At 48.2% G+C, this 24,315-nt stretch overlaps 1 pseudogene; it reads right to left on the minus strand.

Moving 5' to 3' along the window:
* Positions 1 to 17,616: 17,616 nt before the first annotated feature.
* Positions 17,617 to 17,790, minus strand: LOC126535438 (U2 spliceosomal RNA; annotated as a pseudogene).
* Positions 17,791 to 24,315: the final 6,525 nt, after the last annotated feature.

Genomic DNA, 24,315 nt, shown 5'->3' on the forward strand with positions numbered 1-24,315 from the left:
GCTCCCGTTTCGATGCAGACTTGTTCCGAATGGCTCACGACCTAAACGCAACTTGCGGGCTTACATGTCCGCTTGCAAACACGTCACTTTACCCCATATTAAACAACGCGAGACATCGAAGCGCAATAAACTAGTTTTAGAAAAAAAGAACCAACCAGTCTGAGTGTACGAACGAATGAATCCGTGCCGCGGTGCACTCGAAAATGCCGGTAAAAATTTTAAATCCAAGCCAGAGGTCACGTGAAAGATCGATGATGCTGAACGCTATTTGCGATTATAATGACGAAGAAACAATAAACTTACTAAGAAAGAGTAGGATATCTAATTAGCAATGATAATTTTGCCCTGTTTTTTATGTAAATAAATGCTTCGGTAATTGTAAGAGAAAGTTTGGAAAATTATATTGCGATTAAGGCACCTCTAGCGGGTACTGTTGGAATTACCGCAAGCATCCCGAAGTGATTCTACTATGCTGGTTTTTTTAGCATCGGCGCACGGTCGATTTTTTCGCCCTTTGTGGCCATTTGTTGAACTTGAGAGTGTGCTACCCCTGAAACGACCATTACAAGAACGCCGCATCGACGATCCTCTTCCCGGCATGCTTCTTGAGAGCTACACAACGCAGAGGAGATACGACTGGCATAGCCGGCAGTGCAAGCACGGCGCGTATCTGCGTACGAGCGTACGCAACCGGCAAAAAACGGCCACATGGGGAACCCGCGCTGGATAGGCGGCGTGTCGAAAAGAGTAAAAGCCCTCAATAATTCCAAAGTACAGACAGGCTTTGATCCTACCGACGACGCCAGCGATAGGCTGATCGGTGACATGACCTTGCTCCGCCCCTTTGCCGCCATGAAAGTCCCTGCGTGCCGGGCGAAGTGCGCGCGTTTCGCCTGTTGTGCTATGCACATTGCTGCGATAATTTCGTTCCGGGAGGGCCGAATGGCCTTGTTGCTTTGCGGTTGGGGGCCGAAACCGGACGAACGATGGCAAGAAGTTATTTTGCATCCCGCGCGGCAACCACAACCTAACCAGAAGAAAAGTAAGCTTGCACAGAAATGGACGGAAGGACTTTGAACTGCCGGTAACTGCACGGTTATGCGACGCAAGAAACACAGAACGACAGAAAGTTGCGATAGAAAGTATACACGTGCATGCGTCGAGCTGTGATTGTATTTCACTCGCGCGCATGAATGTTGATGGCCGAAGTTTGTGGATATTATTTATTTTAGTTCGTTATGAGCCCGCTGAATAGCTCAGTATGACCTAGGATACAAAGGACCGAAATGCCTTGTTGCTGTGCGGGTGAGTGCCGAGATCAGACGTAGGACGGCAAGAAGTTATTTTGCATTCCGTGCGGCAAACAAAACCTTACCAGAACATAAATGTGGTCGCATAGAATCGCACGGAAAGACAGAACCGTCGGTAACTGCACGACTATGCGAGGAAAGTAACGTAGCGCGATACGAAGGTGCGAGAGAAAGTATACACGTGTGCGTGCAGAGCTGCGATAGTATTTCATTCACGCGCATGAATGTTGACAGCCGAAGTTTGTGGAGATTATTGATTTTAGTGCATTATGAGCCCGTTGACTTAGCAAGTGCAGTATGACCTAGCATGCAAGTAAATAGTGGGGCAGAAACGCATTAACTCGCTGACAGATATCCGCATTGAGTTACCTGCGATCAAAAATAAATTTCAGCAGCCAATTCTACTTTCACACTTTCCTGTGTTTGCGCACGTTGTTAACTGCGCTTTGCAATATGTCCAAAAAGTCATTTCCTACTATGCATATCCTAATAATTTTATGCGCATTGCATATGTGAATAAATATATTCCTAAGTGCCTGTATTACTCTGCTTTTAAAAACAAATACTGCATAGCAACTGTTACTGGCCATCAAATAATAAAGTGTAACAGTATAATACAATTTATCAAAGTACATTACAGCTGCGAGCTCGTTCCTTCCAAGTTTCCCTTACACTCGAAGAAGTTTCAGTAATCGGCGATGCCATTTTACTGATGAAAAAATGACAACTGCAAATTAGCATAAGAAAAACGCCAGAACAGATACACGGATCGCCAGCGAAACACAGTCCAGTAATAGCTAGGCCAATCCGCGTGGGTTTCGTATAAGGGCGCCCTAATTCTTACGGGGCTTTAGCGGTGCACGGAGGCGAAAAGGCATAAACACAACAATGCGCGTCATGATTCAAGTTTACGTGGCGACGTCGCACGGTTCACGAGAACAGTCAACCGCATTCACACAAGCGCACACACTACGCTCGATGTTGGTGTGCCGCGACATTAGATCGCGCTGGCAGCCCGAACACCATCGAGGAGACTCGCTGACATGATCCATACCGCCGCTTTAGAATGTCAGGACAGTTGCACTGGCTCGTAGCACTGAACCACAAAACAAAACAGTCGTCGTGTAATCGCTACACGACAAACACACTCAGCGGTAAGAAGACTGTTGGCGCACTCGTTTCTACACACAGACACACACACAGGATGCTGTTTAGTTGCCGTGAGGGTCACACATTTCAGCGACGTTATGTTGAAACTTTTCGGTCCAAGCCACTGTCAGCCTTCCTTTTTTTACCCGATTCTTCGTTCAAAGTAACCGCTATATGTACGCAGCACACTTACGAGCAAAATAATTCACAGAGCAAACAAGATTAAGCGCAAGCAATCACCAAAGCTCGCGCGGTGATTGAGCGCAAACGAACGAAAGGTAAACATGCGGAATCGCGAGGCGATCAAGCACTCATTCCGCTCTGTTGAGCGTTTTTCTTTCAGCGCTCATTTCAAATTAAAGGACTAGATTCAGCACTTCGGGTCCTTCTTTCCTTTTTCACCACAGTCAGGCACCGGTAGGTTTTATTTCCGCGCGTGTGCAGATATTTTTTCACCTCACGAATGCCGCGGCGCCGCGGTTTAGCTTGGGCGCCGTCTGCTACAGGAACTTCCTAGGTGGCGCGCGCGGCAGATGTCGCTACCTTGTTATAGAGGGACCTTAGCAAAGAGGGCGTTGCACGCCGCCCTGGCGACGAAACCCGGCATATTCCAGCCGCCCGACCAGACCACACACACGTGCGCGGCCGTATTATAGTTCGCATGTTTCCGTTTTCGCGCCACTTCAAGTGGACAGTTTTCGTAAAGAAGCTACCACCATCAAGTGAAGAAATGAGTAAAGAAGCTTTTTAAGCTTTATATATTTTTGACAGTGTGTCGCGGTGAGCACGTGTGTTTCTTTAACGGTTGCGCCATGTGCCGTTGACATGCTTGCGTGGCAGCCTGCCTCGCAAATGTAGCAGCTATGGCTCGGGTCGTGCTGCGCTATGATTTCGGGAGTATTAGTTGGCGTGAAGACATTCCATATTTCTCTGGCTAGACACAAAAAATGCTGATGTTACTTCGCCACAGCAGTCAATGGAGAAGAAAGCTTTATCGCATCAGCTGACTCGCGCAAAGAAAGGTTTGAGTGCTCCACTGCTGGATCCGTAACAACGCTGGCTACAATTAGCACTAATTACATAAATTTACCGGATGCAACTAAGCGCCAAGGCATGATCCGCATGCGCATTTTTAAAAACCCATAGGCGGCTTAGTCGCGCGTGCGCCGGCAGTATGCGCACACAACTCGTATTACAAGGCAGCTTCCCTCCCACATAATTCTTGGCAATGAATGGATAATACTTACCTTTCGTATCGTTCGCTTGGTGCGGTGGCGTTGGAAGGGGCTTGGCGGTGGTATTGCGAAGAAAAAATGGTTGGTACATATGCCGGATGGTGCATGCTATTGCTCATCTTGTTTCCGACGAAATCCCGACTGAAGATTCTGATGTTTGGTACTGTCTACCATGGCTGACCGTCTTCACTATCGAATAAACCCAGCACACACGAGAAATTTGATTTGGAAACCAGCCCAACACCGCTTGACAGGGTGACAAGACAGGAACTTACTCCACTCGCCTGACTGCTTGGATCCAACGCCGCCTCCGTTCTTGTTCGTAGGGTTTTGATGGAAAGACGTAGAAGGATACATCCTCCCTCATTCCGACGTAGTTGTGGCACTTGTATACGCAACAGTATCGTCGGCGTCCTTTTCCTTTCCTTCGACTTTCAGGGCCCTCAACGCCACTACCAGTAGCAATTTTTGCCGGCGGGAGCGTCTGCATCGTGCACGTTCTGACAGCCAGGGCGGCGCTGCAGGCGTCGTGAAAATTCCAGCGCTGTTTCCCCATTGGATTTTGCCCTAAAAAAAGTACACTTCCGCTTCCGGATTGAGCGACGCCATCTGGCGTCCACCTAAGTAAGTTCCATGCTCTGCCGCTGCTTATTTTCGTACCACTGCGGAAGGTAGTTTCCCTTCTCTAATTTGGTTCGTTATTCTATGCTCGTGTCGTTCTTTGTTTCATCGCTTTGACCACGTTTGAACGCTCTCAGATTTCGTGGTGTGTGGTTACCAAGCGTGCTGTGTGTCTGAGTCGTTCGTGACGCGTGGTACATTTACCAAAAAGACTCCTAAAGGTGCTCGATTCGCTGAAAAGAAGCACTGCCACCGTGGATCAGCGACATGTAGGCGCGCTGCGTGGCACTGGCCACTGCAAGGAGCCGCATTGCCGATGGAATATCGTTAAAGTTCTTCGCTTACGCAAGAGTGGTGAGCATCGCTTATATTGTGGGTGCTGTAACGAATACTGAAGACAGCAATAAATGTGACCCAGGAAAGCAATGCTTCTTGTTCAGTTATTTGCTGGTGTGTGTGTGTGTGTCGTATATTTCACCGTCAGTTCATGCTCATGCTTACGCTACTGAGTTTTACTGAAACGCACTACTCGCTCGCTTCATAAACACGCCTTTTTTAGCTCTGTGAGTCACCGTGTTGGTTATTCTTAAAGGAGTACTGACACAAAAATTTGAAGTCGAGATAACTTGTGAGATCGATTTAGTGGGTCACACACACATCGTGTGTAAAATATCAGCGGCGAATATCGCTTAGAACATATTTAAAATCAATTTTAAAGTACGTGCGCGCAGCCAGCCGCTAAACAGAGCACCTCGCGACATTGACATCTCCCGGGTCTGTAAATAGCCAAGAAAACGCTACGTCATGTGGCTACGTCACGAATTTTCGTTGGCTGCCATGCGGCTTTACACGTGCTCTTTACACGTGCTCGCCGTCGCCGGCCGAAATATCCGAGTCGCTGCTCTCCAGTGGGTCAAATTGAAAGTGATTGGCCACGTCTAATACGGCGGCGACTCCCACATGCAGGAAATCGTCGCCGCTGGACGACGAAAACGAGGACGACGACGACGATGATGGCGAGGACATGGCAAACCACGTGCAGGCGTAGCAGACGACTACCAACACGAAGCTCGCGTGCCGGCGCGCCGCACGCTGGCTGCGCGACAGAGCATACGTCATGGCTTTTTGCGAACACGTGACCACTTTGTTTACACTCCCGGTGGACCGTTTCGTTGCTCTCTGAAACCGAAACTTGGACTGGTCGCTACAAAAAAGACTGCAGATAATTACCTGTCGCGCTCTGAAGTAAATGAGGTCTCGTGCCGTGATTACTGGGTCATTAACTACTTATTAAAGCAGAAAAAACCACATGGATTTTTTTTGTGTCAGTACTCCTTTAAAGCTCGAGTACATGTTGCACTTTTGTGCGTACGCATAGCATTAGACATGCACGGAACTGGTGTTTTGCGCTGATATGGTCATATGTTTACAAATGTATTGTAAACTATCCTAGATTAAAGAATAATAATTGCAGTAGTTCATTGCGTAATCACTTGATATCGCGTTTTCACAGTTAAACTGTCACATTCTTCCGGTGTTGTTTTTTGTAGTGAAGATGAGTACGAACTGACTTGGAAATTTATTTGCAGGATTAGAATTGATTAATATATTTTTTAATATTTAACCTTGAATTTTTATTGTTACCGAAATGTCCTTGATAGAACATACTTAAATTTTGCGTGTTTAATTTTATGTTCTGTGGTAATATTTTATCTGTTGGTGGTTAATTTATGCCTCTTTCATTACATGTTGATAGCTGTTTGCAGTGCGACTTAAACAAGTAAATGCAAGAGTTTAAGATGACTATTCTGTTCTTGTAGGCTCCACTGGAGATAGGAGAATTAACAACTGACATACTGGCCGCAAACAGACTTGATTGTGCTCTCAACAGGGCTGAGATCGTCTTTCTTATGGTAGTATAAAAGTTATATGTATTTTTATTTAGACATATTGTACATGAACCTTCAATATTTATATCTATTTGCATCATTTCGGGTGCTGCTGTGGCAATAAATGTGTTCTGTCACGCAGCGCTGTGCTCTAAGACTTTTTTTATTATTGCGTCATGGCCGTGAAGAAAAAAAAAGAGAGCAACCTTGAGCTCCCAAACTGTCCGCGTACAAACGAACACAGCATCTATAGTTGCCATAGATCTCCTGTTAGTGTCACACGGCCTTCTGTGATCCTGATATATTATCGCAATAAAACACAGCGAAAAGCGTCTATCATGTTTAGACGATAACCTGTTTAACAAGATCAGCGTGCTTTAAAGTAAACTTTGAGAGTGAAGACTTGTGGTGCCAGCAATAGAAATGTATATAACAAAGTGATCAAATTCAGTAGCCTTGATTTTCTATTTGCAATGTGAGCATTTACTTTAAATACCTACAGATGTTAACTAGTGAGCTATACTTTATTTAAGGTGATACTTGATATTTGGGGTGGTGTGTGTATTGTATCATACAAGTGCCACAAGTGAAGTGTGATGATCTTACTATATTACAATGCTACACATTAGTCAGCATGTTTGAAATATTCGTCTGGTATATTTGCTAAGATTTTAGTATTAGCTCACATGTATGGAAGCACTGCTTGTACTACTTGCATGAACATGCATAGACGTGTAATTTCAACATCGGTTCTTAATTTTATTCTTGCTCAATTACCACATGAAAGGCTGCTTTTTTTGTCTCCCTCCCGCTTTCCCTATAATATTGACTTGGAAGCGCTGTACATGGCTCTATGGTAGTGTTTCTTTTTCAGATGTTACCCATAATCAAACATTTATACTCTCGCATTTTTGCATCTGCCATACTGCATTTGGAGTGTCTTTGGAATCATATTCTTAATGTACACCAGGGTGTGCAACAATACTTGTCTGGTCTTCAAAGGTGATATAACAACAATTGTCCCATTCCTGTTGTTGTGCCTGTAACATCATGGCGCACTTCAAATTTTCCCGGTTTTCTTGTTTGCTAACCGCAGTGCAAACTTATACAGACAGTTAACAACATTTAACTGATGTCATGTATAGCTCATAGTGTATTATGATGCAAATGCTACTACTTTTGTAAGATACTTATTGCTCACATTCATAGAGAAAATGCTTCCACCACTGCTTACATGGATATGTATAGAGCTTTAATTCCCAAATTTGTTTTTAATGTTATCTTTGTTGAGACGTAGGTTGAAAGACTAGTTCTTGGTCTTGATGCCAATTTACATTTATATTGGCTTGGAAGCATGCATGGCCTTAGGGCCCTGTCTTTTTTTTAGGTGTCACCATAGCCGAAACTCTGTATATTTTTTGCATTCGCTACATTGCATTGGGAGTGTCTTTATTGTTCTGCTCTAAAGCTGCACAGGATGTGTAAAGCTTTTTTTTCCGGTAGTGTCCAAGGTGGGTCTGAACACAAGTGTCCAATTCATGCTTTAGTGCCTGCAATCTCACATACTTAACCTTTGCCTTGTTTTCTTGCTTCCTGACTGCAGTACAAACTTTTACATAGACAGTTAACACGTATTTAATGACGACATGCACGTCTGAAACACCGTGATATGATACAAGTGATTTCCTGTGATATTAAGTGATACGTACTATTGTCTTGAAGTTTGAAATCTAGTCACGTGCCAGCAAGGCCTGCTCTATTTGTGGTGTATCCTATGTTGCATTTTCAAATAAAAATATTGCATTCTAAACAGCCCTATACTATAGTTGTGCAAATGTCAGTTTATACTCGAAATATTTATACAAGCTAACTGTGCCTTCTCCTCAGGCCTTCATATTGTGTTTTGAACTGTATTGTTGAGAACATTGCCTTTACATATTTGCTCAAATGTTGAGCAATAGATCATCTTACGGGGAGTTTCATTTCGTCAGAAATCCGAAAGGATACTAGCAGTAGCCCTTTGCTGGCTGATATACAAGGATTTAGGTGATTTAAATGGACGTAACCTATTGTTACCACATTCAGCTGAGCGGTTCTTTTGCAGAGAATTCTATATGAGCCCCGCTCTTTATATTGTCCGCCGAGCCGGGTGCGGCTTAGCTACGGGGACGCGCCACCACTGGGGTTTTGTACCAGAAAGGCCAAATCCGCGCATGGTACACCCAGGCAGTTGTCGCCTAGCAACAGAGGTGTGTCATTTCCTTCTTTCGCGCTTCTCTTTGCTTGTGCCTCTTCTTTCTTGCGCGCTTCTTTCCGTGGCAGGATTTAGCAGACTACAACCGCGCACGGAGAAATGTGAGCCCTCGCGGAGGACGCCACTCAGCCAGTCCTTTTTGGACACTGTCTGTTCACGCGCTTGCACTTCGATATAGTTCACCTGTCCACCTCGTGTGGTTTCCACAGCAAAGGGTGGCCCTGTGTCTCTCAGCCTAAGCAAAAAAAAAAAAAAAAAAAAGCTGCGTTTTGCTGTCAACTTGCAATTTACACAAGCCGTAGCATCTCCTCTTGGGCCGCAAGGATATGTAGTGAAAAACATTCTCTCTACCCCTCAAAAAGCACAACAAAGGTAAGCGCGGGAGAACAGATCTTTACTTACGAATGGCATAGCAAGTGACACGCATACTCATTTTGGGAACAATTGTGTAGCTTCAAGCGTTCAGACCCTTGACCTGTGCTGTTGCCGTTTTTCTCCTCTTGCGTATGCATTTACGTTTACTGTGTGGATTGTTCCAAAGGTATCATTCAGCATGCGAAAATTGAAAAAAAGAAAATCAGTCAGCTGAAATTCATTTTTTTTTCATTTTCGCATGCTAAATGATACCTTAGGAGCAATCCACCGAGTAAACACAAATGCATGTGCAGGAGAAGAATAACAGCAACAGCGCGAGCCAACGGTCGTAACACTTGACGTTGTCAAAGAGAAAATTTGCCTCATTTATTGGTTAGCAGCTGCACAATTGTAATCCAAAAGAATATGAGTCTGTCACTTGCAATATACTATTGGAAAGTAAAGAAATTTCTGTGGCTCCCGCGATCACGATTGTTGCGCCATCTTGGGGAGTAGGTGGCATTATTTTGTCTTCATATCCTGGAGGTCGAACAGGAGATGTTGCGGTACGCGTAAGGTCTAAGTTGCCTGCAAAACGCAATATTTCTTTTTTTTTTCTTAGGCTGAGAACTCGCACGAGGTGGACACGTGAACTATTTCGATGCGCAAGCGCGTGTAAAGGCAGCCTCCGAAAAGGACTGACCGAGGGGCGTCCTCGGCGAGAGCGAACATTTCTCCGCGCATGGTTGTAGGCTGCCTAATGCGCCGCAGAAAGAAGCGCGTAAGAAAGAAGATGCGCAAGCAGAAAGAAGCCCGAAAGAAAGAAGAGCCGCGTCCCCGTTGCTAGGCGACACCGGCTGTCCGGAGCATGCGCAGCGCGGTGTACGTCCACCTGGGACCTCCAGCAAGCCGCTTTGTGTACACATTTTAATGGTTCAACCGGTATACTCTATCAAGTAACCTCTATATTTAGGCAAATGTGCTCAATACTGTATGCCTATACTAGGTTAAAGTGTTGTAACCTCTACTTAAGGTGCACGCCTACTTACCTTTAATAGAAGTTAAACTTTTAAATGTTGATGTTTAACTGATAGATTAAAGGTGCACAAATCTGTGAGAATATGCCCCTTTAATAAACGTTGCCGTGCTAAGATTGTACGGCGTGCCTCATTCTCAGAAAGTGGTTTTGGCACATAAAACCCTACAATTGAAGTTTTTTTATTGAGATGGCTGGCGCACGATCTCCTTTGGTTGGCCTTCGTTCATGCAATGGAGGAAGTAAAAGAACTTAGGAGGGAGCGTCACGTATTTCACCTAGCCTCGGCAAGCCAACGTTCTATGAAGCCGCCCCTCCCACTCGCCGGGGTATTGTGCGCGGTGGATTTTAGGTAGGAATAGGCCCACATTGTCGCCGGAGCATTCGTGTTTGTTCGGTAGCTTAGTGACGCCGGCCCTCAAAGGCACGGAGGTACGGAGGAATTACAATGCGCGAGTTTCTGCTATCAGGGGCGTCGTTCTTCGCTTAACATGCCCTGTCTTGAAACGTGGAGAAAGTCTGGAGAGCCAGGCTCATGGGTACATCATTTTCAACGCATCACTTGCGCTTACCACCGCAGTTAGTCGGCGCTCTCACCTTGAAACCGATCCAAGGTATGCCGGCCCCAGCGTGGCCTATTGTTTCGCTGAGTCACCTGTTGTGTGCCTGAAGCTCCGGTGCATATTTTCGTGCTAATTTTTGTTCCGCCTTTTCACACCTATATAGGATGACACATGATATTTCACGGAATTGTTATTTGTCGCGCGTTTGCTTAGTAACAGGTTCGACTGGGCGTGATTGTGGGCGTGATTATTGTGAAAGAACTAAATAGCAATACTCTGCACCCTAAACGCCCAAGTCGCCACCTTTCGTTGAGATTTACCTGCCCTATTTTGCAAGATTCTGTGGTGCGACGTCCTTACGCTGTTAGAGGAGACGTGCCTATTGAGTTCTCGCCGGTCTGTTGATAAACATAGGGCATTGAGCAGAGCGTTTGCCTCGACTCCACTGGGACTTTCTGCCATAACAGTGGACCGACACGGCCTCAAATATGACTTGCCAGAACTTGTTAGGCACAAGAGGGAGCGAATTTTTTTCGCACGAAAAAGCAGTCCCTGCGCACCCTGGACGCTCGCTTGAGCACTTGCAGCACATGTTTGCAGGGGCGAAAGATATATTGTTTCCCAGAATATGGCCCCAGACGCGACGAATCGCCATCGGAAGGGAGGCCTGGTTGCCTTCACATGTTTGCAGCGCAAAATGTTTCCTGATTTCCCGAAACGCCCCTAAATGCGACCAGTCGTACTTTAGGTGGTCGTCGCTCGTTGCTAGGCATAATGCCAACGCCTTCGTTCGCAGCTGCATTGGCACCTGTTTTCTGATTTTTAAGTGGCGACCCGCGAGGCGGTTCGGTGCTTTGCCTGACTGACATGACACAGAACCGACTGCTTCCCACACTTGAATTCATTCAGTAAACCTCGACGTGCATATCGTACGCCGAATATGGGCGCATATTCCAAAACCACCGCAGCTGACGCAACCAAACCGAGCTGTCTAAAGCTAATGCTTGCCTGTCACGTGAGGGTCTATTACCCATCATCTCTTTCCTCTAAATTTCTTATGACTAGGCTTCACAATTGTCACGCAATCCTCCCTCCTAGTATCTTCCTTCCTCCATGGTTCCTTCCCGCTGGACGGATTACCTTTCTCCGGTGCTGTGCTGTTCAGTGATGTTGTGCGCGCGCGCAGTAGGGCAACTACGAGTGAAAAAGTAAAGCACTGGCTGCGCTTTCCTTCACACTGTGGCTGTCTGTTCTCTTAGAAGCAAAGCGATGTGTTCTTTGCTCAGTGTGCGCGAGTGATACATCGCCATGTTCGGGGCTAGTCTCCTAAGTTAAAGCAGCATCTTACTCTACGTAGTGTTCTCCATTGCCTCAAGAATTGAACGTGCATTCTACTCTCTCTCAGAAGGGCAGAGTGAAAAGAACATTACACTGTCTCCTAGACGACAGAGTGAACAATGCATTTCACTCCACTCGACATTTTGCGAGAGTAAAACAATGTTTGAAGAATAAATCGTACCCTTTGCCCCTGCGATAATCTTCCTAGGTTTTAGAGTGCAAATTAAGAGTTCGTTTTATTGATGATGACCATAGCAATTATAATTAAACAACGTAAAACGTGTACCTCGGTTTCGAGTACTTCCTAAAGTAGAAACTAATCGAGACTGAGTCACATCATAAATGGCTCATAATCTGAGTGTCCCCGATGTACGGGACACGGTTTTTTTTTTTGGCATTGTGCCCCCAGAAAAATGCGACCGCCGCGACCGGAGTATGATCGCGCTCGTCAGATTCTCCCTCTACAGGAAGCAGATTGACGTGTGCTACGAGTGCGGGAGGCTAGGACACCGTGCCGACGTGTGCACCAATCGTAACGACAAGATTTGCCATGGATGCGGCCGCAACAATCGGTCGCATGACCATTGATGTGACCCGCGGTGTCGACTGTGTGGCAAGGGACACTTCACGAGAGACCGCAGGTGCAAGGCATGATACAAGACCCCTTACATAGTCAAGCGTCGATAACTAGAGCGAAAAAGACAAGAAGAGAAAGAAGCGGCCGCAGTGTACGGCAGCGGTTGTAACAGCAGCAGCTACTGTAATGGCAACGGATGCTACTACCTCAATTACCCAGAGATAGACCGTCATTCGATCAACGACAACCGAAGGGGACGGTCGACTAGCCACCACGGGAAGGGCGGCGCGCGAAAATCCCGATCTCGATCCCGCTCTCGCAACCGGGCACAGATACCTGAGAAGCACGTCGATGATGCGCGGGGGTGCCGGTCCGGGCACTGCAGCTGTCAGCCACATCAATCAACAAAGTCAGCAGGAGCAGCGGTGGCAGCAGCCGCAACAACAAGGTCACAGGAGCACTGGGCAACAGGAGAGCTGGGCGGCTGTCGCGGCTGCTCCTGGCAGCGGAGGCGTTCCGGCGGGCGACCCCAGCGGGCCCGCCGTCGGCGGCGGCGGTGGGAACGAGCGTGAGCGAGTGATAGAGCGCGTGCTACAACAACACCTAGAACCATTGCAATCGATGATTGCCGAGCTTAAACGCGAAAATGCGCTTATTAGAGAGAAAAATTTCAAATTGAATGGCGAGGCTCCACGACCGCAACAGCCGCAGTAACATCAAACGAGGATGCCGCCGTCCTCGGCGCCTCGATCGCCGACTCCGTCACGGCCTGATCTGGCCGGGATGGCCACGGGCGACGAGAGCAGCTCAGTGGAGACGGCGGACGAACGCGAGGATGGTACACTTACCGCGAAAAGGATCGAACAAGATCCCGCAAGACCAGGACACCAAACAGCGATCCCGCCGTTACGAGAAACTACTGAAACGAGTGGACAGCATCGAGAAGAGCCTCGAGAAACGTTTTGCAAAACAGACCGCACATATGAACGAAATGTTCAATAACACGGTAGCTAAGCTCCCTTGGCAAATCTTACAAATGCTCACCGCGCACTTGGCGCGCATAAACGAATGTAGAAGTGAGGCTGCCGCCAGATGTGGGCAGACCAATCGGAACGATGAGCAAGCCGTGCGCTAGACAACAACAGAAGCAGAATCAGCAAAACACGCTCACAGACGTAGAGACGCAACCTCAGCAGCACCCAAGTCGCCTCGATGGCGACGGGTTCAAATAAACACAAGCATAACCATGGCTACACACGCAAAGAACCACACTAACACCAGGAAACAACAATACACAATCTGGCAGTTGAAGTGTCGGGGCTACGGGAGGAAGCGCGGTAATCTCCAGTAATTCATACGCGGCCGCGAGACGAAACCGGACGTGATCCTTTTACAGGAGACACACCATCCGGTCAAACTAGCTGGCTGCAAAGCCATAGACGCAACCGCGACGGACAACAGGTAAAGAAGGAATCGGGCTGCAGCCCGCGTGGCGGGTGGCGCGGGGCCGGGGGCGGTGGTGGCACGCCGGTCGTCACCCACACCACGCCCGTCGCCGGTAGCCACCGTGCTCGTTCGACGTAACGTTACTGTGGCAAAGCACGATCTTGCCTGCGTAAAGATCCTCACGTCTTCGTAGAATTAATTCCTAAGAGCGGCCGAGGACTCTTCGTCCTTATCGTGTACAGTAAACCCACGCTGCAGCACCGATTCGAGGACCTGCTCCGGGGCGCGCGCGCGGCTTCCGGAGGCGGGCCCCTAGTTCTTGACGGCGACTTAAACGCGCCCCACGGAGCCTGAGGCTACGCCTGAGAAGCACCCAAGGGGAAACACCTTTGGGAAGACTCACAAGACCAAAGGCTTGAACACACCGCGAAACTCGCCGATCCTACACGCAGAAGGAACAGTGTGAGTGTCGGCACGCTACCAGACCTCGCATTCGTCTCGAATGTAACCACAGCGCACTGGCAGAATACGCAGGAAGATTTGGGGAGTGACCACTCGCTGATCGAGATCCCGATAGGCTTAGGCCAAAGCGGTCGTGGGACCAACCCTGAAGGCACAACCCGTAGACTCAAATTTGTGAAGTGGTACACGTTCCGCAAGAAATGAAAAGAAGCGGGGCGAGGCGACAAGCCGATTACGGACATGGATGAGATGACCGAGACGCTCGGAAGGGACGTAGACGCGGCAACGAGCGACGTCCCGCCCGAGGCGAACCTCGAAATAATTGACAGCAGGCTCCTACACATGTGGGAAGCAAAGCGAGTACTCCTAAGGAGATGGAAATGCCAAAGGAATAATAAGGTGTTGCGGAAACGAATATCACAATGAGACAGAGACATCGAAGAACACGCACTCAAGGTATGCAGGGCACAGTGGGAAGACACGTGCAACGGCCTCCAGAGGCAGATGACTGGGGCGGGCGCTTGGCGCCTCTTTGGACACCTATTAGATCTGGAGGAGACTCAAGGCCACAAGACTCGTAGAATAGCAAGAGATTATAAAGGCGATAACTACCTCGACGCAATACGTGACCGTTACATTAAGAAGGCCGAAAGCAACCAGCACGCCGAAAATGACGGCGTCGCAAACGAGAAACTGGATACGGAATTTACGGAAGCAGAAATTCGGATAGCCCTGTTCGAACTAAACACCCGATCGGCGCCCGGCCCGGACAGGGTTACCTACAAGGCTCTCCGTAACCTAGACGACGAGTCAATTTCCCGACTCGCAACTTACGTCAGCGAGTGCTGGTGAGGGGGCTTCCTTCCTGAAGCGTGGAAACGAGTCCGCGTTATCATGATTCTTAAACCAGGCAAGCAATTTACGCTCGATAGTCTATGACCAATTTCGCTTACGTCTTGCGTCGGCAAAGTCATGGAAAGCGCAGTTCTCACCCGCGTGACCGACTTTCTCGAAGACCGTGACGCGTTCCCGTACACCATGCTAGGATTCCGCCGCAATCTCTCCGCACAGGATGTATTGCTTGAGCTTAAACACCAGATCGTAGACGACACTACTAGATCCACTAAGGCAATTCTTGGCCTAGATATTAAAAAGGGCTGTGAGAAGATTAAACACGAAGCGATCTTAAAAAAGTTAGAACGTTAGGACAAGGCCAAACAACGTATCATTACGTTAAAGATTTCCTCGTGGGCTGGCGCGCATGCGTCGTCGTCGGCGACAAGGAATCGCCGGAATTTGAGACGGGCCCGTCCGGCACGCCGCAAGGATCCGTGATATCACCATTACTCTTTAATTTAGTGCTACTTGGTCTACACAAGAAATTAACAGAAGTAGAAAGATTGCATCACAGTCTCTACGCGGATGACGTCACCCTCTGGATTACCGGCGCAGGATGTGATGGTCACGTCGAGCGAACAATATAGGCAGGATTAGATGCGGTCCAGGATTACTTGAGAGGAACGGTCCTCGAGTGCCGGCTACCAAGTCCGAACTCTTAATCTACAAACCCACAAGGAGAGGTCGTAAGACCCTGCGTGACGAGGAAGGGGAATACTACAAAATACGCATTATAATGGCAGATGGTACCCCCGTACCGCACGTAGACAAAGTTAGAATTCTGGGGTGACACCTGCAGGCAAATGGCCATAACGGAAAGACGGCGAGATGACTGCATCGTTCGGTAGATGACACGATCCGACTCTTGCGTCGCATTACGAATAGACGAAAATGTATGCACGAACACTGCGCGATCCGTCTCGTGCAGGCGTACGCGATAAGGCGCATAACGTATGTTGCTCCCTACCTGAAGTGAATACGGTCCAAAAAGAAAAACAAGGCCGAATGCATGATACGAAAGGCTTTCAAAAGGGCGGTCGGCGTTCCACTCAACGCGAGCACCGACAAGTTTCTAGAGCTCGGGTTCACAACTCACTTGACGAGTTAATCGAGGTGCACGAGTTTGCGCCATATGAACGATTATCGAAATCAAAGACAGGTCGATGCATCTTCGAGTAGCCCGGCATCACGTACCGCACTCAGCATGGAGAGAAGACGGCGGACCCGGCCTCGGTCCGCGACCGCCTGATCATCCCGCCGCTTCCCAAGAAGATGCGCCCGACGCACCACGGCGGATGACGCAACAAACGAGCAAGCGACTTTCAAAAGAAGTTTGACAACAGCAACGAGGGGATGTACGTAGACGCCGCATGGTATGGAGAACGGAGAAGCCCACGCGCGATCGCGCTTGTAGAGCGCACGGGCAAGTGCCTCGGCGAGCGCCACGGTGACCATGGAGGCGGTCGAAGGAGCCGCAATAGCCCTAGCTCTGGCCGCGGTGCCGAATGCTGTGATCGTGATCAGAGACTCGCAGGCGGCAATCCGCGGCGTCGCGGGCGGTCGCCTCTCGCGGGAAGCGGCCCGCGTACTCCAAGTTGGTGACGACGGCGACTCGTCGTCGCACCTCGCGACCCCCAAATTATACGGGCTTGCTCCTCTGGACCCCGGCACACACAGATGTCCCGCTCGCGGGCAACGAGGCGGCCCACACCACGGCTCGAGGTCTCACACGCCGGGCCGCCACAGATTATGTGGTCGACGCCTCCGCCCCCGAGAGCGGGGCATCTGATCTGCCGGATCGGGACATCATCATCATCATCATCATCATGGTTACTCCTACGGCAGGGCAAAGGCCTCTCCCATACTTCTTCAACTACCCGGATCGGGACACTACGACAGAAATGCAGCAACAAGAAACGCAGTGAACGCGGGGCGATCGCCCAACCACGTTCAGAGAGCTCACCCAGCGCTACAGACTCGAAAAACGCACATTCCCGCCACCGTACGTAAACAGGAACGAGGCCGTAACCTGACGCTTGCTCCAGACACACACCTGCCCTAGCTCCGCCATCTTACATCACCGCTACCCGTGTTTATATCCAACTGATGCGTGTAAAGCTTGCGGACAGAGAGCAACGCTGCGACGGATGCTGTGGGAATGTGCGGCCAACATCGGTACTTAATCCACCTGCGTTCACAACGCGTCCATAATCGCGGCCGTCGCCAAAGTACAGGAAGCCTCGACCTTGCTTCTTCCTAACGTCGCCCGGGCTGCGTGAGCCACCGGGGACCTTCTCCATTGGCGTCGCTGCCGCTGGGAGGCGGCTCTCAAAAGTTCAGAAGTGGCAGACCAGCTCTATGCCTTCCGGCAAGCGGAAGATGACGCCCGAGTCCAAGGACTTCAAGCCGCCACCTGAGGCCACCACAATAAAAACTGCCGGACTCTACCGCACTGCCATTCTCTGCTAAAGTTACTTCTTCAGCGTGTGTAAAAACCTGGGCTGGGAGCAGTGCAATACCGGCCCGGCCCGCGGCGGAAGTGAAACAGGCTGCAAGCACTCTGCCAACTTGCCAAAATAAATTACATTCAATGGGTCCAAATAGAACGCGTATAAGATAATAAGCTGATAAGAACACACAGTATACTTTAACCAGCGTTGGCCATGTCTACGTTCGCACCACCCGGTTTTGTCGGCTTTCCAAGCGCTCCGTGTCTACTTCCCTTTCGTTCCGCTCTTCCGTGGCGGCAGTCCCACCGAAACGTCACGGGCGCCTGGTTGCTTGTGGCTCCTCGGGGCGGCCGTCGCATCGTGGGCGCAAATCTATATAAAAATAACAGTAAATGAGATCGTACCTTCGATAAAAATTCTATGTCACCACAGTATCGTGTGCTAAACAGCTTCGCTGGTAATCCACCTTCACAGAGTCCAATGGGTGATGTTTTTTTTCCAACTTTAACTCTGTAATACGACTAACAAGAGAAACATATTCAATTTTAGGAGAGGAGTGACGGCGACAGCATTAATAGCTAGCTGGGCACCTCCTTTTCTAGATTTATCTCAGCTTTCAATGATTATACTGTCCATGAAAACTGGTGAATCTTTATGCGGTAACTTAAACTAACAGAAGCATGCGTCTCAAATGTAACATTCTGCTCTAATGCGCAAAAGCCATGCATCTTTAAGGTTCTCAAGAGTCCAGAAAAAAAAGGAACGCCCTTATCCTACAGCCAAGATGCGCAGCACTTCGTGCGCATACGAAAAATACTGCTCTGCTGAAGTTCTCTATTTGTCCGTGGTACGCAGCCCTAAAAATAAGTTGTTAACGATCACTTACCACATTTGCTAAAGACAACGAAGAAAATGTTGGCGGGCAACAGACCCACAGCTGGCGCGCTTTCCTAAACTAACTAACGAGGCACGCGAAGTAGTCCCGGACACTGAGTGCGCCATTATATTTATTTCTGCGTTTCTGTCTGTGTTCACTGAGAAATCACCGCTACTAGTTCTCTACGATACGAGTAAGGTATCATCCATCATGCCTGATACCATATTTACAGCCAATGGCATATCACTTGTATTAAATAGCATAAAGCTCTCATAATTAGACGGCGTAAATGAAAACAATTCTAGACTTTTAAGAACACGACAGATACATCTGCAGCACATTTCAACCTTAGAGTCCCCCCAGTCACTCTTCGCATTTAATATCACGGTTGACTGGAAAATGGGGAAAGCCGCTCCCGTCTACAAATCGGGTGAAGCAAATCCCGTTGAATTACCGACTCATTTCATTAAAGACACCAAAAGCAAATATTAAGTCAAGCTAAAGTGACAGATTAGTACTGGATAATCATTAAGACGTCATTTACTGCGAACAGAGCCTTAGTGATCGAGAAAGGGAGGTAAATGCAGTACACAATTAGAAACTCCCCCCGGACATTCAAGTGATAGCCCGATGACGAAGGCACTCCTCATTTGAATTCTGTCATTAGTACTCAACCACTCGCTATAAAAAACCACTGTAAGACGAAAGAAAATGCTACTTGTCCAGTTCTATTTCATTGTTAGAAGAAAGAACTCATTGACATTACCATTGACAATGACGCGGGTGGTCCAAAGGTTTCGTTTCCCCGCGAGTCTGTGGCGCCCGCGCTATCGTGTTGAAGGAATTTCGTTGTCGCGTAGTGCTGCGCTAGTTTTGCTGCACCGCGAAACTCGCACAAACTGCAAGTAGAAGAGAATTCAACTTAAATGTGATGTGGTGGGATGCCCGAACCGTCCACGCCACTTGAACAGAAACAGCTCCAGCGGTGAGCGGTGAGTCTTGGCCGCGTGTTTTCATTTTGCACAAAAAACTGTAGTGCCGTGTGTCGGGCATAGTTTTGCTCACCGGCAGCATTAAAGGGCGGTGATGGCGTCTGCAACGTCAGCGCTCCCCGGTTGGGTGGCGGGAGATCCTAATTGCGATAGAGGTATTCGGACACTTTAGATGCGATTTTCTCGTAATCTGTATTTTTTTTTCCACGATACAACCATGCCGAGGTTTCTGCAATGGTATTTAAACAGTCCACGCCGATAATTATTGCCTTTACTGTTCCTTTAACGAGTATCCCATCTCAAATCATAGAGCGGCTCATTTATTTTCAGATAATTTCTCGTGGGAAACTGTTTATCCCATTCATCGCAACATGATTTTCGCAAAGGCCTATCTTTCGAAACTAAACTGGCCATCTTCACCCAGGATATTCGATTGTAACATCGTGTGTAACAGAGGCCTCTTTTTGGATTTCGCGAAAGATATCTACAAAGTACCTCATTTACGTCAAATGCTAGAGTTCTCACAAATAAACTTACTTCCTAACATACTCAATTCGATCAAAAATTTCTAATGGGTTCCCCTTAGTCATTAGCTATAAAAAACGAGCTTCTAATGACCTTCTAGTTACGAAAGGCGTCACTAAAGAAAGTTTATGAATCCAGCGTTGAAATTCCTATTTACAATGTCAATAAACACGACGAACCTATATAGAGCTCATATTGACTAGGCTATTGAACAACAGTGCACGTACAGCAACTGCTCCAAGAGACATTCGGTATTATAATTCACCGGGTCGCGTTGCGGAAGGCTTGCTGCGTGTGGGCCACACTGCCACGATAGGTTGTTTTAGTGTGAAGGCCCATGACTCGCCACTTCGACAAAGGTGCTATTCGGAAATTAGGGCCACCAACCGCCTTCGAGCCTCTTTATACGGTGTATTCCCTTTTACTTTGAATGTTACAATCTGTTTTTCTCTCTTCTATTATGCACGCATGCAGCACAATCAACACCACAGTTCCCGTTTTATGAATTATCCTCACATGTATCGGAGGACTGTTCGTAGGTACTACATCTAGCACACGTGAATCGGCCACCACAGTTATTCGAACTACGGCCTCACACAGATCTTGATTCGCTCTGCGTCGATATCGTGCAGAACATCTTAGCCGATAGAAGTTAATAATTGGGTGCTCCGTTTGATTGTCTTTGCCATGGCGTCTCATCTCAATGTATCTTAGGTTGGTCACATTTTGCCCTTTCCAGCCCTCCAAAATAGCATCCTTGGTTAGTTCCAACAAGTCATTGTCTGACACGACACCACGGAAGGCGTTTAGGTGCAGTGCTTGGCCACTGAGACGAGATCTCTAAATCAAACGGGACTGTGCAGCTTTTCGTGCTACTTTTCATCGCGGAGTTCCAATAGGAGGCCACTGCTTGCTATCTTCGATGGTTTATAACCAGGACCACGCTGTACTTTTACTCGGAAATTTTGAAGCGAGAAAAGGTTAGATCATTTTCTGTTCTTTCAGGTTTCTCGCAATTGAGCGAATGACAGTGGGAATAGTTTTGCATTAGGTATTCAATAAAACGTGATTTCTTCGGTTTGCCCTCTTTTATAGGAGCGATCAGAAAGCGCTGGTAAGCAACAAGCGTTGTGAGTATTATTTCGGCAATAACGTGTACCACCCGCTATAGAACCCACCGAGGTGACGCGAGGTCGTTTAAACGCCATCTGTACGCTACTACTATAGCCTATTAATAATATAACCTAGATACACGGTTAACCTTTGCTGTCTGGAAATGCGGAAGTAAAGGTAAGTGAACAAGAGGAAAGGTTCAAAATTGGTGAAAAAGACGAAGGTGGCGGTGAAGTACAGAAAAAATATTCACCGACGATTACAATACTCCCTAAGGCCAAATTCGAGCGCAGCTATATACACGTTTTCATTTAGCGATATAATGGCTGGTGCTGACGCTGTGTCTAGTGCGGCATGTTTCAAACGGAGCGAAGTATGGTGCGTCTGCCTCGCTAATTGGCAGATCGCGAAAGGCAGCGCGTGAGTCACGCGGGGGTGTGATTCGCAGCAGCAGCCGCAGAGAGACCTCCGCATGCAGACAACACGCGCAACTCTTGTGCCATGTGATAGTCAGCGTCACCACGCAGCCCGTCTTGCGTGGCAATACGCGTTTCTTCTCATGATTTCGTTCCACCAACGACGAGAGCGGTCTTTCGTCGCGAGGAAGTCGTGCCAGCAATGGCAACAGTAACAACATCCTAGAGAATGTCATCAGGCTTTACTCGTAGCCCCTCGCCATCGCCCCTTGCAGGAGCAGCGGTCCCCTTCGCACACGCCACTACCGCGGACTGACTTCAGCGGATGACGCCGTAGACGAGCGTAGCCTTCCCCACTTCACGCCCCCCTGCAGCCCCTCTCGGAAGCCTAGGTGAGATTGCCCACGCGACTGCGGATGCCTAGGCCGTCGGCATCTCTGCGCATGCGCAGGCTGTCTTCCCTCCCCTTTCAGCCCAACGGTCCCAATGCACCTTCTTCATGCGCTATCGCATTTTTTCGTCTCCCACGGCGCCTTCATTATCGTTCTTCGCCGCGCTCGCTCGCTCGGTTAGGCCACACCGTCGGACAGTGCCGACGCTCTCCTCAGGAAAGGGCGCCTAAGAGCTGCGTTCTAAAAGGTGACTACGAAGTTCCGCCAGATCTGTCAGTGCGGGGGGCTGTTTGCGTGAGACCGGTGCCAACGGGGTGTGTTGCCTCCATCGAGAGGCTTTAAAGCTCCAGACGTCCGGCATAAGTTGAAACCCCAGGATATCTGTTTACCAGGACATGGCTAAGCCATGCATGGTTAGACGCAAAATGGTCCGACTCCCATGTTCTGTGGTCGTTATCGCCACACACCAATCACCTGCGGACGCAGACGCCCTTGCGGTATATGCCTAAAAGCACTGTAGCAAAATAAGTGTCGAGAGCCGGTGGAAAGCAATATTGTTGAGGTCAATATGTGAATGCCTAAATTTAGGGAATCATAACTAGTTTATGTAATTGGTCGAACTTGAGCGACCTTCGCAAGCTTGTTAGAGATGCAAGGAATGTTTGATCGTATTTTTCACAACACAGTCAATGAGGGGATGCTACTCGTTGCAATTATACTAAAGAAGGGTCATGGCAAGATGGGGTATCTAGGTATCGGAGTGCCTTCCAGCACGACCAAGGTAGAGGACTGGCTCAAAATAATTCATATTAAGATATAGTTTTTCGGGATAAGGCAATGCTGCAAGGGAATCGTCACTTGCTTTTTTCGTTGATGTTGTCGACTTCTTTTATTCTATTCTTCAAGAAGACATTCTCTGCCCTGATGCTTTTAGAATGCTTATTGTCAATTGTCACGTTACATTGGACAACGCGGCCGTTGCATCAGTCGGCAATTTTGTAGAAATTGAAAGCTTTCGTTTTCTTGAGGCAAAGCGTAAAAAACACGATACCAGAAGGCAACGAAGACACAGCGCTGTGTATTTGTTGCTTTCTGGAGCCTTCGTGTCTTTTCGCGTTTTGCCTCAAGGTATGCAGTACCAACTAGCCGACCAGTCTGTTCTTTTGTTTTCTTATTGCACCATCATCATTCCCAATAACGACTCTCTCGTCGAAAAAAAAAAAAGGAAAACGCACAGAAGTGTGCATCGAAGCCCACGGTTGAAGCGAGCAAGACTTTAAGTGCCCGGATGATTGTCCTGTAATCTTTTATTGTAATGCCACTCTGTACAATTGTATTGCTGTGAATCGCGTTTTAAATTATTCGAACCTTCTGCATTGGGTCTGAGGTTGATGAACGACATGGCGGAGCATGAATGGCAGCAGTTCCTCAAAGCACGCGGCCATTCTCTGGGTACATTCCGCAGTTTGCGGTGTGTCTATATTACGTACGTGCATGCCTAACCTCTTCACCGCCAACTTGGGTAAGTGGGTTGCCCATGGTCAAATGGCTACAGCTTTGGGTTGCTGTGCTTAGAGAAGGTTAGAAACCATCCGCCGGGCCAGCTTGCGTCACTGGGCGCCTAACAATTGGCATTTGGTATTCAACGAATATCCTTGACTCCAACTTGGGTCACTGGGTGCACGCCACCCTTTGTGCGGCGGCATTTATCCAAGATTTGCTCACTGGCAGTGTGCCCATGTGTATGGGCCATTCTTCAATAGAACTCTGACGTCATCTTGGATCGCTCGGTATGCGTCGTTCTTCAATGAGCCCCTTTTCCGCCATCTAAGGTCGATGGGTATGTAATACGAATGATGTGGGGCTCTTCAACGAATCTCCGTCATACCAAACTGGGTTACTGGGTATAAGCCACTGCGTATGCACAGTTCTTGAATGCGTCTCTTTTACTCCAACTCCGGTCAGTGGGTATGTGCCAAGGTGCACGTGCAACTCTTTAATAAAACTCTTTGGCGCCAACTTGGGTCAGTGGCTATGCGTCACTGGGTATGCACCCTTGAATGAACTCTCTCTTACAGCAACTTCAGTTACTGGGTGTGCAGCACTGCGTGTGTGTGGCGCTCTTCAGAGAAGCACCTTCAGTCCAGCTTGCGACATCGGTTATGTGCCGCTGGTTATGCGCGCTCGTTCGATGCCGTCTTTGCTTATTTGGTGGTAAGTGCATCTTTCCAGGCACTTAGTATACAAAAAATAACTTAAATAACTACTTACCAGGCAATTAGATCGCCAAAAGCAACAAAGTCACGAACAATCTCTTAATAAAAGGTGCGGATCCACTCTTATTGCGAAAGCACTAATAGCCTACAAACCTGCATTTCACCTCTGTCTGTATGAAGCCTCTTCATACACTCGCGATGTC

Source organism: Dermacentor andersoni, chromosome 3 (genome assembly GCF_023375885.2).
Source record: "Dermacentor andersoni chromosome 3, qqDerAnde1_hic_scaffold, whole genome shotgun sequence".
Lineage (NCBI taxonomy): Eukaryota > Metazoa > Arthropoda > Arachnida > Ixodida > Ixodidae > Dermacentor > Dermacentor andersoni.